General features: G+C 42.0%; 1 long non-coding RNA gene across 1 annotated transcript; it reads left to right on the top strand.

Moving 5' to 3' along the window:
• The first annotated feature begins 494 nt into the window (after window positions 1-494).
• On the top strand, window positions 495-17247 carry LOC144826214 (uncharacterized). The gene is made up of 3 exons (XR_013609711.1): window positions 495-566; window positions 16946-17005; window positions 17101-17247. It is a non-coding gene; the product is annotated as an uncharacterized LOC144826214 (long non-coding RNA).
• Window positions 17248-17558: the final 311 nt, after the last annotated feature.

Genomic DNA, 17558 nt, shown 5'->3' with positions numbered 1-17558 from the left:
AGGAAAACATTTCTCCAACAATATGCAGGATTATGTGGTTACATTAATTTACCAGCTGTATATTGCAATCCTGTAAGCAGTATCTCTATAAGCAGTCATGCATTGCATGCCTCTTTTGCTTTTGTCTCTAAATAGAATATATTTCACTAACATAATGTAGGATCATGCGGATACATTAATTAACCAGCTGTATATTACAATTAAGATATACACATGGCCACACTAATTCATCCGCCATTTCTCATAACAGAGAATTTGAATACTGAAAATTAAATTTGATATACCAAAATGGACCAACATTCAGCATTAATGTGATTGTCAACTAAAGTATGCTATGGTAATGGCCACTTGCATTGGGTCAACATAGCGCTCGGGATTCCATCCCAGAGCCTGCCGATCTTGCATGCGTGCAAAATCCTGTTTCTATTTCCTTGATTTTAATGTCTGTGTAGTTACGTCGTAGCACGTCTCTAAACGTCAAACCATGTGACTCACTTAACCCAATCAGGATATCCCGGTGAGAGGTGAAACAAACGCTTAAAAGTATGAAAGAACGAAAGACTCAGGTGCATTATTTCGTTGGGTACTTGCACGCTATCAGATCAAGACCTCAAACCGCTGACACACGGTTGGGAATATTAATTTAGATCGAGTGGCTGTAGTGGGGAACGAGTAGGTCGTTTTTCTCTAACCCCAAAGACGCCGACCTAATATCGTTCATTCGGGTCCCGGTTTATAACATAGACCTCATGGCGAAACTGGGTCAGACTCAAAGGACACGCCAAATTCCCGATTAAAAATGCTGGGAACTCACCAATTTCTATGTCCATTTAAGCCTTTTTCCCGCCCCCATTAAGTAAGCAAGCAGGGTCTATATCAATATCAACTTTGTGGAGCCATATTTGGGTTACTTTGACCGGTGTACCTAACATTGTAAGAAAAAAATAGCACAAATAGCAAGCTGACTCTTCAGAGTCATTGACGCATGACCGCCATTTCTTTGCCGAAAAACAACACATACCTTATCGAACGACATATTTGAGTACAGCATTTTGAAACCAAAATTAAAACCAGTGTTGTGCATGAAAACCTCAAGCTTCTGCGAATTGTTTATGTGAAATGCTTGACACCACCCTCCAGTGAAATATAAGGCATGTACACTTTAGGCCTCCGCGATTTGGCTACATAATACATTCTTTTGCCTTGAATATATTTTGGTCTACACAGGACTGCTGAGTAATTCTCCAGTCGTCGTTGTCTAACAGTTAAGAATTATACCTTCCTCTGTAGATAACATAGAGATATAAGGACTAAGGGCTAATACACATATATAAAAGTCCCCAGCACTAATTGAGATATACCCCTACTTCCTTTAAAAATTGCTCTTAATATTATCTATATCAAATAATTAGTCAATACTCACAAGACTCCATGTTTTTTCACAGATGTCCTGAGCACATTGAACACAAACTAGTTGGAATCCTTGGTTCATAGGAACCAACCACAGGTATTTTCCATCGCAAAAACAGAGGCCCTAAATTGGTTTAAGATCGTATACAAACTTTTGAGGCAGATCTTTTTTTTTCAATGGATTGCCTTAACCAAGTACTTTTGCTTATTTTTGTTTTTGTTTTCTTTCCTTTTTTCATGAGAGCAATATATCTGTGACTGGACCAAATACTCAAGTCTAGGCTAACATAACCTTTGGAGTATAATTACAACACTTGAAACAATCGACTAATCAGATAAATATACCGACTTTTACTCAATAAGGTATAGAAGCAAGCCTTAGCAATTAATTCCAGCATCTAATATATAGATTACTTCTAATTAGATAGATGAACTGTTTCTTCCCAGACTCAGGGACTCTGTCCATTTTATCTGTGAGAAACATTGAAACTGGAATGACTCCTTAAGCGTATCCAAACATAATAATAGGTGACCATAACACTACTGTGACTATAACACTACTGTGTTTTCATGTCAACGTTGGTGCATGCATAGTTGTCACCATTCTCTGCTATATACCATCACTTATTTGAGTATGCAGTGCACCCAAGGACAGAGCTTTCTTAAGAACTTGGATCACAGAACGCACCATCATTAAAGGCATATACGAATGTCACAGGGAGGTGATTTTTATCCTTTTCACAATCCACATATTCTATTTCTAGAATCTGTTTTTAACTTCACTTAAATGCACGGTTTTAATCCCTTTAGATCCGCTAAACACAACTGAACCTTTAGTATCTTCGTTGATTTTATTGTAAACAGGTAAACAAATTTATCACAGGACATTAAGATTGTAATGAATAATTGACATAAGTGCACATAATCATTGAAATGTAATTATTTGTGTGTCCAATGCAGTGAAAGTTGAGCCGGTGTCCTGACAAAGGCAACTTTCTGAAACCCACGTAATTCCATCTACCGCCAACCCTCCTTTCTGTCCATATATGATCTGGACCCAGTTGTAAATATAAGAGAAAATTATTGTATCATTAAAGAACAGTATCATTATGTTCTAATCTCTTATTTATCTGACTATGTCTTATATATCGTAACATGTGTTGATGCATTATGATCGTAAAATATACAGAATTATATATTTTTGATATTCTGGAAAAAAATGACAAAATACTATGTAAAACAAAATAAAAATATATTTTTTGATAATATTTAAGCACTATTTCATTTGATTAGGTGTAAGATGTCCTGTTATAATTCTAAACATTTATGCTTGTGATTAGCTTGTCCTTTTCCCCTTGACATTGTTTTCCCTACTAGCTAGCAGGTTTTCATTGTGTTATGTCGAGGCCCCCTTATTTTTCCAAACCACACTTCCCCGGGGACCACCACATCTCCAGGGGCATGCCTAATTAAGTGCAGGGGGCCTCAAGGGTCCCCCAAGCCCCTGGGACCGCCACCTCCCCGGGGCTTTTTTTATTAATGGGGAGGCCACAGGGGCCCTCCAAGACCCGGGGACAACCATCTCCCCCGAAGCTCTCGCTTCATGAAGCAAAGCACATTGCTTTTGAGAAAGGGGAGCTGCATGTTAGCAACTCCCCTTGCTCAAAAGCAATGCCGGCTACCGCAGGAGGCGAGGAATAGGCGGGACCATGGGGGCATTGGGGCTCTCCCACAGTCCCCAACGCAAAGGGCCGGCCCCAGGGTTGGGGTCCTCGGGGCCAGGAGTGGCCCAGGGGGGCCACGCATACCTTTCTTTAATTAAAAAAAAATGTCAGTGCCCCCAGGGATAAGGGCCCCGGGGCCAATAGTGGCCCAGGGAGGGGGGCCACGCGGCCCCCCTTCCCTATAGTTAGGTAATAAAAAAAGAGGCTATGGCCCGGAGGATGGGTCCCTGGGGCTGAAATTGACCTCGGGAGGTGGGCAGAGCGGCGCCTTCCTGCTTTTTTTGTTTAAAAAAAGGGGTTAGGTTATGGGGATGGGGTCCTCAGGACCCCAAAAATAGCAAAAAAAGGGGGGCCACACAGCCACACTCACATATAATGCCTTTCACATATGTAGGTATTCACACTTATACCACTGAGACATTCATTCACTCACCAACACACCCATACACACATTCACCCACCCACCCACCCATACAGCCCTTCACAGATTCACTCTTGAACCCAAACATCCAGTGAATCACCCACTTACACATCTATGCACAGTCATCCAGCCCCACCCACTCACACAGACACTCAGGCACCCATACAGATACTCAGACAACCAATCAATAACCCATATGGACAGTCATGTAGCTCTCACCAACCCATGCAGCCATGCTTATACACCAACTGACAGACTGATACAGACATTTACACAGTTTACTCACTAACCCATGCATTCAGTAAGATACGCTTAATCAGTCACTTATACAATCAGTCACGCACCTTCTAAATTAGCCATTCAGACACTTATACACCACTCATTCTTCAATATACCTTGGCATATATATATATATATATATATAGATATATATTCACTGAAAAAAACAGGTTTTCAGGGACAGTATATTTAGGACTTGGCATTTAAAAAACCTTACATCACTCATGACATGGTCAGTGACATCACTCATGACATCACCGATTACATCACTGATGACATCATCCACATAATCTCTTGAAACCAATGACACACCAATACCAGTACGTACTCACTGCTTCATAGGTCTACATACACATCCACTCACTCACCCATACAGACACTGGTACAGCCAGTCACTCACCAATACAGCTGCAGATATATCCACTCATACACCCATACAGCAACTCATACACCATCAGTCACCCATAGAGCCACTCAGACATCTACTCACTCACCCAAACACTCAATCACACAGCCACTCACTCACCCATACAGAAACACACAGACACACTCACTACTCATACAAATACTAACAAATACTCTCCTATACAGTTGCTGACACAAGAACACACTCACCCACACAGCCACTTTCACAATCACTCACTCACACATACAGTCATAGTCACTTACATACTCCAACAGTCACATATACTGCCTTTCACATATGCAGTTACTCACCCATATACCACTGAGACATCCATTCACTCACCGACACAGTTGTATGCACACTCATTCACACATACTGTTATGTTTAAGTCCTCAGGATCGGTTTGTGGAATGGTATGCCCACCTCTAGATCTTGTCAACGCATGAATTGCCGTTATGACACAGAGCATTGACAGGATCAAGCGAGGGGAAAAATAGAACAGAGCAGGGAAGGAAAGGAAGGGGACAGCGGGGAGGGAGATCTGAAAGACATAAACAGAACACACACATAAGACTAGGTTTCTATGACATAGAATCAACAATACACAAGAACTCCTGTATGAATTAATACCTGTAAAGGAATATTTAAATCTTGTAGATGTGTAGAGGCAACGTAGGGTGGATGCGGTGTAACTACAATAACACAAAAGGCATGTAAACGTGAGTACCTATTATTCATACCATACAATGCATCATATCTGTATATTCATGATTAAGAACATACCTAAGTATCCCACTAATACGCTTCACAGGGGAAGAGTGGAACATACACCTCCAGAACCCCTGTTAATAAAAGAGGTAAATACAACAGTTAACACCTGTAAACACGTTGCCACTTCTTGCTGAATAATGGTTCAAAAGAAAACAACCAAAGAGCACCACTGGAAATCCTGGCGATTCCTAACACCCAACTAATGACTCTTAGAAGGGTCTAAGCGGAATCCCAAGACATGAAAGAACAAGTTCTAAAGTACTATGAGTCTCGAAGAAGCTGTTAACCCACAGCCACAAATGCACCGTTGGCCGAAACACCAACCGAGTCAATTCCAAACATAAACAAGTCACTCAACCATGTCCATGATAACAGCCGTTATCGTGGAATCCAAAAAACACCCAAGTAGCTTGAAAACAGCGCTCCTACTGAGTAGCGCGATGGTGCCAGCAACCTTACCGCACCAGGACCGCCGTATCTGTGATCCCAACGAAGGACGATGACCGGAATACCCGACACCGATCCCCAGCCGCCGTCCTCCTTAACAGTTTCATCGGAGGAACGTGACGAGCCGCTAAGGATCATGGGACTCGTAGTTCTGGCCCACGGCATGCCGGGATATGTAGTTCTGTTACATCACGATCGTGACAGTACATCCCTCTCTCAACAGAAGGGATCATGGACCGGGCTTCGTGGGGCATCTCCGATGAAAAGCAGACACCAACACAGGGGCATGGATCCCGAGCGCAGGTTCCCATGAATTCTCCTCAGGCCCATACCCCTTCCATGACACCAGATACCACAACTTACTCCTCCGATACTTCGAATCCAGAATGCGACGGACCACATATTCCAACTCGCCCCGTACCAACAAGGGACGAGGACGAAGCTGGCCCTTAGTAAAGGAAGGTTTCAACAAAGAGACATAAAACACCGGATGGATTCGTAAATGAGAAGGGAGTTTCAGTTTCACCGCCACCGGGTTCACACGTTTCAACACTGTATAGGGTCCGATGTACCTAGGGTTGAACACACTGTGTTTTCTGAAATGCAGATTCCTCGTGGACAACCACACCGCATCACCTTTGCAGTACAAAGGTCCTTGTCTCCGGTGTTTATCAGCGGCAGCCTTGTATTTGAGTTTTACAGCCTGCAGATGTGCCTGTGCGTTAACCAGCGTCTCCTTGATGTGAGCCACTCTGTGCGCCACCTCCGGAAGGAGAGAGTCTGTTTTTGGGTGCACAAAGGGAAGAAACCGAGGATGTCTGCCATACACACAATAGAAAGGAGTGTTCTTGGTGGAACTGTGCGTGGCATTATTATAAGCCACCTCAGCCAACCACAAATAGTCTACCCAGTTCTCCTTACCACAATCCACATAGCATCTCAAATACTGCTTCAGAGTCTGGTTTAACCGTTCAGTCTGGCCATCAGTTTGTGGGTGAAAACTGGTGGAAAGGGCTGAGTCGATATGCAACGAAGAACACCATTTCTTCCAAAACTGGGCAGTGAACTGAGACCCTCTGTCCGAGACAATGATACTCGGCAAACCATGTAACCTAACCACATTGACCATGAGCAGTACAGCCAGCTGACCCGCCGAAGGCACTTGTTTGCTTGCCACGAAGTGTCCCATCTTAGTCAGATAATCGACCACCACCATGATTGTCGTACATCCACGGTCAGCGGGAAGACCCACAATGAAATCCACCGATATCCGATCCCAAGGGATATTTGGCGTAGGGAGAGGCTGTAACAATCCCTGCGGACGAGAGTGGTCGGACTTCATCCTTGCACATTGAGCACAGGCAGACACCCATCGCCCAACATCAGGTCTCACAGAAGGCCACCAGAACTGTCTCAGTATTCGCTCCAGGGTCTTGGCACAACCAAGATGACCCGCACTTGGCGACTCATGACACCAGACGTAGACCCGCTTCCTCAGAGCCAAGGTGGGCACCAATAACCTGTTATGAAACATCGGCAGGCCCCCATGCAACCTCCATTCCTGATGACAACCAAGCCAGGTTTTCCAAAAAAAGGAGTCCACCCCTTTCTTGACGTCCCTCAAAAATGTATCAGGCTGCATAGCACACACCACTTTGTCTGGATCAACAATGCTAGCCTTGGCCCTCTCCTCAGAAGGAGCAACCCACGACTGGTGAGTGAGCGCATCCGCCTTCCGATTGGCAGTACCAGGGCGAAAGGTGATGACGAAATTGAAACCAGAGAAAAACATCATCCACCTTAGCTGTCTAGGCGAAAGATGACGTGCAGCAGACATGAATTGTAAATTCCTGTGGTCGGAATAGACAGTGACCACATGACGAGCACCCATGAGGAAGTCCCGCCATTCCTGAAAAGAGTCCCGAATGGCCAGCAACTCCTTTTCGGCTATGTGATAGTTCTTTTCAGCCGGATTCAACTTACGCGACATATACGCCACCGGGTGCAACTGACCCGACTCTGCATGACGTTGAGACAGAATAGCTCCGATCGCCACATCCGAGGCATCTGCCTCCACAACATAGGGCTTTTCTGGATCAGGGTGAGATAACACAGGAGCTGACACAAAAGCGTCTTTGAGCGCCATGAAAGCGGCATGCGCCTCCTCAGACCATACGAAACTCTTTGATTTCCTCAGCAGCTGAGTGATAGGCGCCACCAACCGAGAGAACTGATTGATGAACCGCCTATAAAAGTTGGCGAATCCAATGAAACACTGAACATCCCTAACATTACATGGAACAGGCCAATCCTTTACTGCCGCTACTTTTCGTTCTGCCATTTCTTGGCCTTCAGGACTCAGCATAACTCCTAAAAACTCTACAGAGCGGACATGAAAGTCACATTTACTGAGTTTACAGTACAGATTGTTCTCCTGCAAAATGGTAAGCACATTCGTCACATGCTGACAACGCATATCCACCGACTCAGAGTACACCAGAATATCGTCTATGTAGACGATCACATACCGGTCCAAGATGTCACGGAACACATCATTCAAAAAGAATTGAAAGGCCGCAGGGGCATTACAGAGACCGAAAGGCATCACTCTATATTCAAAGAGGCCATATCTGGTCTTGAAGGCGGTCTTCCATTCATCCCCGCTACGCATACGGACCAGATGATAGGCCCCTTTCAAATCAAGCTTCGTGAAAATAGTAGCCTTTTTTACCTGCTCCAACAACACACTAATCAAGGGCAATGGATACCTGTTCTTCACAGTAATAGCATTAAGCGCCCTAAAGTCAACACACGCGCGCAGCTCGCCATTCGCTTTAGGTATAAAAAAGAGAGGCGAGGCGGCCGGGGATTTGGATGGACGTATAAAACCTAGACCCAACAGTTTGTCCAAATACTCTCGTAGGTGTAGGTTCTCTGGCTCTGTCAGAGCATAAATCCGCCCACATGGTATTGTGGCTCCCGGAACCAGATCTATCTGGCAGTCATACTGCCTATGGGTAGGGAGCTCCTCAGCCTGTACCTCATTAAACACATTGTCAAAAGAATGATACTCCGCAGGAAGTAAAACACATTTTTCTGCTGCCGTGGCAATCCAAGAGCCACCAGACAATGCTTGAGCAGGTTTCATAACACCCTCATGACAATGATTCATGCAATACTCTGAACCCATATGAACCGTTCTGGTGTCCCAATTTATGCTAGGGTTATGCTTCTCTAACCACGGTAAACCAAAGATTATACCGTATTGAGGAGCCTTGATAACACTGAACGTGAGAAACTTGGAGTGTGTGTCCCCTATTAACACCTCTATTTCATCTGTGTCATAGCCAACGGGACCCATACTAAGCTTCCTCCCATCCACAGCATATACATCTTCAGGTCTCTCTTTTTGCACAAGAGTCACCCCTAAGCGTTGGGCTTCTTGCATATCAATGAACATGCCTGTTGCCCCTGAATCCACCATTGCTGAGGTTACAACAGATTCCCCAGCCAGCAGTAACACAATGGACACAAATAGATGATTCGTCACCCTATTCAATTTGCCACTTAATGAAGGGACATACATAGGACTCCAAGAAAACCCTTCCCTTTTCCCAGAGTCATCTAGTTTTCCGTCACCTTTTCCGTATCAGCAGAGGCCACTTGGTTACCCCGGAAACGGTTTGTTTTGGGTTTTACAGGGCATTCTCTCACAAAATGGCCCTTTTTACCACAATACAAGCAAAGGCCCTGTTTACGCCTTGCTTCTCTCTCGGCAGGTGTCAAAGCTGATCTCATGGCCCCGATATCCATCGGTTCCGAAGAGGAAGCCTGATTCCCTTCCTTGGTGACATGTGCCTCAACCACTGGTTTCTTCCTATTCTCCCCTTTCCTTTCGCCTAGTCGATGGTCTAACCGCAGGGCCAAATTAATCAAACCCTCTCAGGTAGTGGGTTGAGGATCGATTTGTGTTATGACGTCTTTCAGTTCGTCATTCAACCCTTGATGGAATATGGATGCCTGTTTATTTTCGGGCCAGGTAGTTTCTGTCACTAAACGCCTGAAGGTATTCAAATACGTAACCAAATCTCTTTTGCCTTGCCTTAATTCCAACAGTTCCCTATCAGCCGTAAAGGAATCAGACCGTCTATCAAATACTCGGAGAAATTCTGATTTAAAGGCGTCCCAATCATGCAATAAGGGATCATTGCGATTAACCAACGGGACGGCCCACTGGGCAGCGTTACCAGCCAAATAAGATATTAGAAAGGCCACCTTAGCCTGATTGGTAGGAAAAGATCTAGGTTTACAAGAATAATGCAAGGCTATTTGAGTGAGGAACACCTGAACTTTGTCTGAATCCCCAGAAAAACGCTCAGGTGAAGCTAAAGGAACCGACACTGGTAACTCCACCACCACTGGTTGTGGCTGAGGAGCAGTCCCTGCATCAAACGGATTGCGCTGTACATTATCCACACGAGCCCTCAGATCAGCCGTCTCTAACCGAGACGCCGCTACTTCCAACTGTAGGGCACCCAGAGCCTCTATCACATCATCCAATGTGGCCATACTCGCACAACCCGACCGGGAGGACTAAGATACTTGGGTCGGGTATTCTGTTATGTTTAAGTCCTCAGGATCGGTTTGTGGAATGGTATGCCCATCTCTAGATCTTGTCAACGCCTGAATTGCCGTTATGGCACAGAGCATTGACAGGATCAAGCGAGGGGAAAAATAGAACAGAGCAGGGAAGGAAAGGAAGGGGACAGCGGGGAGGGAGATCTGAAAGACATAAACAGAACAGACACATAAGACTAGGTTTCTATGACATAGAATCAACAATACACAAGAACTCCTGTATGAATTAATACCTGTAAAGGAATATTTAAATCTTGTAGATGTGTAGAGGCAATGTAGGGTGGATGCGGTGTAACTACAATAACACAAAAGGCATGTAAACGTGAGTACCTAATATTCATACCATACAATGCATCATATCTGTATATTCATGATTAAGAACATACCTAAGTATCCCACTAATACGCTTCACAGGGGAAGAGTGTAACATACACCTCCAGAACCCCTGTTAATAAAAGAGGTAAATACAACAGTTAACACCTGTAAACACGTTGCCACTTGTTGCTGAATAATGGTTCAAAAGAAAACAACCAAAGAGCACCACTGGAAATCCTGGCAATTTCTAACACCCAACTAATGACTTTAGAAGGGTCTAAGCGGAATCCCAAGACATTAAAGAACAAGTTCTAAAGTACTATGAGTCTCGAAGAAGCTGTTAACCCACAGCCACAAATGCACCGTTGGCCGAAACACCAACCGAGTCAATTCCAAACATAAACAAGTCACTCAACCATGTCCATGATAACAGCCGTTATCGTGGAATCCAAAAAACACCCAAGTAGCTTGAAAACAGCGCTCCTACTGAGTAGCGCGATGGTGCCAGCAACCTTACCGCACCAGGACCGCCGTATCTGTGATCCCAACGAAGGACGATGACCGGAATACCCGACAATTAACCAAAAAGAAATCCCTATGTTTAGAAGCAGCTATAGATTGCTGAAGGAATAATAATACAAAGGGTTTGTTAAAGAGAGTTTAGATCAGGGGCAAACATGGCAGAGAGCCAATTGAAGTAAGTATTTAGACACTACAGTGTGGTCAAAAGATACGTACCCGACACCCATCCCCAGCCTCCGTCCTCCTTAACAGTTTAATCGGAGGAACGTGACGCGCCGCTAAGGATCATGGGACTCGTAGTTCCGGCCCACGGCATGCCGGGATATGTAGTTCTGTTACATCGCGATCGTGACACATACAGACACACTCATGAACCCATACACCCAGGGTTTCAGCCACTTATGCATCCATGCAGGGAGTCACACCCACCCACACATACACTCAGGCACCCATACAGGTACTCATACAAGTAATCAATAACCCATAAAGACACTCATGTACTTGCTCACCAACTAATACAGCCACTTACACACCAACTGATAGACTTACTATAATTCACAAAGATTAGTCACTCACCCATACATTCACTAAGACACGTTTAATCACTCACTTATACAGTCAGTCCTGCACCCACTAAATCATCCAAACAGACACTCATACACCCATTTATTCTTTGAATACACCTTGACATATATCAGTGATGTCATTTGAGATGTCATCAGTGATGTCATGAGTGATGTCACTGACCATGTCCTGAGTGATGTAATATGTGACATCATCAGCAGTGCATTGCAGGTGCCCGAGTTATAGTTAGCTGGTCTAACTATAAAGGGGGAATTTCAATGGTTTTGTATAAGTAAAATGTCCAGCTAACTATGACATGTGTGAAACCTATAGGTTTTTCAGTGAATTTCCAAAGTTTTTTAAATGCTAATTCCTAACCATAACGTAGCTGAAACCTATGTTTTTTTCAGTGAATTTCAAAGGTTTTGTAAATGATAATTTTTAAATGTATTAATTATTATATTTCTTTCTTTTTATACTAAATTCCTACATTTTTATTATAATTATGTATAGTTATTTTATTATTTAAGTTATATTCCTTATTCGTAATGTAAAATAATAACAAAACAAATTTCCAAAATAATTTTTTTATTAATAATTTTTTTCCCCAATATATTAAAATGTAATTCTATATATTTTCTTTTTCCAATTTTTTGGGGGGATAATCTTACGGTACGAGTACGGTGATCGCACGGTCCTTTGTACGGCTATTCGTACTCTGCGCGTACCCGTGCACACGTCACGAATACGTTTTGACGTTACGCGGCGCATCGCGCTTCCCCGTGACATCATGTACGCTTGTACGGCGCCCCACAAGCGTAAACCCACAAAAGTTTTATAATGTTTAAAACGATATATCTATGTATTTAATGTAAATTTTAAGGGTAGACATTATCTGGGATAATCATGAAAATATATATTTTTTAACTTTAACTTTTAAGTGTTGGAGGCAGATTTACAACTTCCTTCTGCCTCTTTTACACTGCTATTGCATCACTTTTCTGACGCAGCGGTGAAGCAAAATATGCATCATGGTGTGTGTTATTTACAATATGATGCATCTGGGAGGTGCGTTACATTGTAAATTCCTGTACCAGAAGGAGACATTCATACACGGGGAGATGAGGGGGCGTTCCAGCGCAGGAACACCTCCTAAAAGTGGCTGAGTGAAATGTACAAGATTTCATGTTGTCACTTTTGAACTCATGCTGCGTCAAAACCCTGCACTTGCTCGAAACAGGTGAAAGGATTGACTCAGCATTGTGAGCATAGAGCCCCCGAGCATTGCTAGAGATGCGTTGCACTTGCAACGCAACTTAAGCAATGCGCCGCCTTCACGGCACAGATACATCTTATCTGTACCGTTTTTGCCTTGGGGATATGCCAGTTATTGTACATCTACCCATTAGTGTTTTAATATTGTCAATGGATTACTACACACTGATCAATGAGTCACTACAAAACTATAACAGGAGTGACAGAGTGTTTGCTGGAAGTGTAAGGATAGAGACTGGGGAATTGAACATATAAAAGGCAAGTTTGCAGGTAAATAGAAGACTGCAAACATAGTCTATAAGAGTTTAAAACAGTCCAGGGCCTAAGGCCTACTTTGCTCTATGACTACTTGGGTACTGACTGGATGATTACAGTTCTGCAAGGAGAGTGCCAGACTGGATTTATAAGAACTTCAGTTTTAGCACAGTGCATAGATAAGGACATTCTGCTGAATGGCTCAGTACAATACTAAATCAGTAGTGCCAGAGTGTTTGGAGGGAGTGTAAGGATAGAGACTGGGTAAATATGGGTTTAAAAGCCAAGTTTACAGATGCATAGAAAAGTGCATTTATTATCTATAAGTGTTTGAAGCAGTCCATAAACTTAGGCCTACTTTGCTGCATGACTACTTGGATAGTGACTGAATGATTACAGTTGTCCATGGAGAGTGTCGAGCTGAATGTATAACTGCTTCACTTTTTGTACAGTGTATAGATAAGCACATATTGCTGTATGGCTCACTACAATATTGAAACAGTAGTGGCAGAGTGTTTGGAGGGAGTGTAAGGATAGAGACTGGGTAATTAAAGGTTTAAAAGACAAGTTTTCAGGTGCATAGAAGAGTACAAGTATAGTAAATAGGAGTTTGAAGCAGTCCATATTCTAAGGCCTACTTTACAGCATGAAAACTTGGGTAATGACTGAATGATAACAGTTCTGCAAGCAGAGTGTAAAGCTGAATGTATAACTACTTCACTTTTAGAAAAGTGTATAGATAAGCACATACTGTTGTTTGGATCACTACAATACTGAAACAGTAGTGTGATAGTGTTTAGTGAAAGTGTAAAGATACAGACTGGGGAATTGAAGGTATGAAAGTCAAGTTTACAGATGCATAGAAAAGTGCATTTATTATCTATAGGTGTTTGAAGCAGTCCATGCCCTTAGGCCTACTTTGCTGCATGACTACTTGGGTAGTGGCTGAATGATTACAGTTGTCCAAGGAGAGTGTCGAGCAGAATGTATAACTGCTTCACTTTTAAAACAGTGTATAGATAAACACATACTGCTGTATGGATCACTACAATACTAAAATAGCAGTAGCAGAATGTTTGGAGGAAGTGTAAAGATACAGACTGGGCAATTGAAAGTTTAAAAGCCAAGTTTACTGGTGCATAGAAAAGGGCATTTATTATTTATTAATCTCCCCAACGCCCCAAGCGCCAGCACACCTTTCCGAGGATAGGTTTACAATTTACAAATGCTGGCATTTTTTTTCTTCTAATGATAACAATATTTTTTTATGTCTTCTATTTAGATGTTTTTAATCATGGAAATGCAAAGAACACAGTTTACCGAGTAACACTTTTTAAACTCTCCAACGTATGTAGATAATAATACCTTATACGTGTTACGATCGAAATCAAAATCGAAACCTTTACAGCTTCACAATTTGCAATTTTTCCGAACATGTGCAGAAGAAAAACAGTTAAAATGTGAGCACGTGTAAACTGCAAAACGTGCCATGTAAGTAGGCGGACCCACAGCTTCCTTCCGTAGACTACTAAATAACCAAAAACGATATAAACCACACCTACTGTGCAATTAGTTTCATTTTTGCGAGTTATTGCGAGTCGCCAATCTATGTTGCAGGTTCCGTTTTCTAGCATTGGATTCTCTTTTTGCGTCAACAAACATATTCCGGAGTTGTAAGTTGTTTCAATATGGCATAGGCATAGTACTTAGTTATAATTTGTGGCTATTTGTCAATATTTAAACATTTATATCTAGAAAAAAAAATGTTATTGCATGTTTTTCACTTTTTCTCTGTAATGTCAGCAGCTTGTTTTTAGAAACAGATAGATTATAACAAACATTGCTCCTTTTCTGGCTCCTTTCACCTTATATATAGTGACTTTTTATATTATAATATTGACACTGTACTTCGCTTGAGAGGAGTTGGTGACCCGTCCACGCAAACCCTAAACATTTACAATCAACGTCACCATCTTTCACTTGTTATTGTGTTTTCCCCTAGAGATCACATACTGTTAATATGCATATTATAACATTAAAGTCTTGGTGATCTTAGTGGAGTTCACGATCCATCGGCACAAAGAGTAACGATAAGTAAGCAACGTTACCGGCTTGCGGTTTTCAGTCTATTTTCCCCTTGTGATCATGTGCTGTGAAAATATATACATATTATTATTCTCACGTCATGATCTCAGAGGAGTTCATGATCCGTCACCACGAAGATCAAACTCTTTCACCTCCCGGAGAAAAGAAGTTCAGTAAATAATTACCGCTCGAAAGTATTTCATTATGGATGTTCTGTTAAATACATAACTTTATTTTCCTTTTCTTTTTACTGTAACAATGGTATCAATCGTTATTATAATAGATTGTCCTATTGCTACAGAAGAGGAATGGGAGATTTTTCAGCGCCTTCAATACTATAACTTTCAAGTATTAAAAAGTACTTGATCAGATATTTTTTTCAAGAAACATATTTTATGAAACAACAGAACAAAAAAATATAGCTATTATGCAAACTTTGTTACTTTAAATATTTAATAAACCCTACATTTCAGAATGTTATTTTCTAATTTCTATTCTTATTTGCGGTTCCTATTGACCTACTCTTTAAGGAATATATAGGACCTATACTTTATATTATAAGAGTACCATCCTACATATTCTTTAGTGAGTGTGTGATTTATTAGCGGAACAGTCTGCAACCTCTAAGCACTACAACAGCACGTTCTTGATTTGTACGGAATACAAATTTGAAAAATAATAATGCATGCATTTCTATGTAATATGAAATCACTTGTATTTAACTGTTTTTTACTTGTTCTCTTGATCTGAGATAATGTAGTGCAGGAGTGTTTGTTGTAGCACTTTTATTCTACTTTATCTAAAATTAACTGATGCCCTCTTACATCATCAAGAATGTGGGGCAACACTTTTACAAACTGTAGCACAAAAAAGAAGGATATAGCCACGCTTAACTGATATTTTATGAAATTCCATTTTTAATTGTCACCCCTTTCATATATACAGTGACAATTTCTGAAGAAAGTTTATTTGTATTTGCTTAATAAAAACTGTTTCAAACCTAGACTGAATTTTTTACTGCGCAACCACACCTCCCCATCAGGAAAGTAAACACCACATTATAAGTAAATAGTACTCCTAAGAAGTATGTCTCCCACAAACTTGATAAAGAAAAACACAACAACAGTATAAGGCCCAGATTTCCATTGTAGTGATTTCTTAGTTCCGGGTCTAGTTGCCAGATCGGCACACACACACCCTCATGGCTCGTATACACCCACACCACACCCATCCAGCGCATTCGTCACCACACACGTGACCCTATGTATAAAAAAGACGAAAAGAACGTGTTGTACACCATTTTAGAGTTGTTCCCAAAGTACCGAACAAGGGGCTCACAATTTCATGCATGGCATCTTTGGTCACTGAGTTAGTGGTGCCCGAAGCACTGAGCGGGTGAAGAACCAGCGATGATGATGATGGGAGCACGAGTATGTCGTTAGCCATAGAGATATCAAGACTCGGCACCATATATGAGACTTCCTTGTTGGAGATTGGGACTACATCATGCAGTAGGTGTCTTTTCCACAAAAAGGTGAGCAGTGAGGCTTGAGTACGCATCAGAGGGAGTCAGGGTTGTAGCAGACTAGATACAAAAACGCCACTTAACGTTTTAGACGAACGCACTCCTATATAGTGTATTAATTTACATGTATACATTTTTTCCCTATAGCAGGAAAGTTTTTATAATCGCTGAAATGTCCGGAATATTACCAATACAAACAGTTCGTAGAAATGTGAGAAGGAACATGTATAAAAGTGCGATGTTATCTAACTCCAAATTATTATAGTAACAATTACTAATCATAACATCTTTCTTTTATTATCTTTTAGATGTAAACCTTCAGGATGAATTATGTCCGGCACATGGTGAAAAACACCAGGGACAAAAAGGTGAGCTGCGAGTATTGTTTTCAATCACTCTCTAATTTCCTCTCTCGTTTCATAAAAAGATTACACACAATGTTAACTTCCTTTTTATCTTACAGGTTGTGTTTTACAAATTGATGACACCCCCTAAAAGAAACTTACAAAGCTCTACGTTTGTGTTTTCTGCGATGATGCGTGGCCATTGTAACAAGGACTGAGAAGCCTGCAGCGACACGTAGTGCTACCTGTTTGAATGACGGCAATAGCACAAGGTGAGCAAAGAAACTTGTTTCCAAAAGAACAACAAGATATCTGTGAAAGGAGAGAATGTGTAGTCTGCAGCAGGCATGCAACACCCATTGGGTTTAACAGGGCTTCAGCTAGGATGATATAGCTTCCTGGGCCCACACACAGTCGCACCTGAGTACTTCACAGGTCTTTTAAAGCAAACGGATGCGGGTGAAGCTGATCTTTTTAGACGGAGGTAGGCACACACCAGAATCCCTCGTGGGAAGGTTTATATTGAGTTAAAAGATTTGTGATTTATTTTTAGTATTAGGGGACCTTTTCAGTAAGA

This window comes from Lissotriton helveticus, chromosome 3_2 (genome assembly GCF_964261635.1).
Source record: "Lissotriton helveticus chromosome 3_2, aLisHel1.1, whole genome shotgun sequence".
Classification (NCBI taxonomy): domain Eukaryota; kingdom Metazoa; phylum Chordata; class Amphibia; order Caudata; family Salamandridae; genus Lissotriton; species Lissotriton helveticus.
This window is presented reverse-complemented; position numbering and strand designations above follow the sequence as displayed.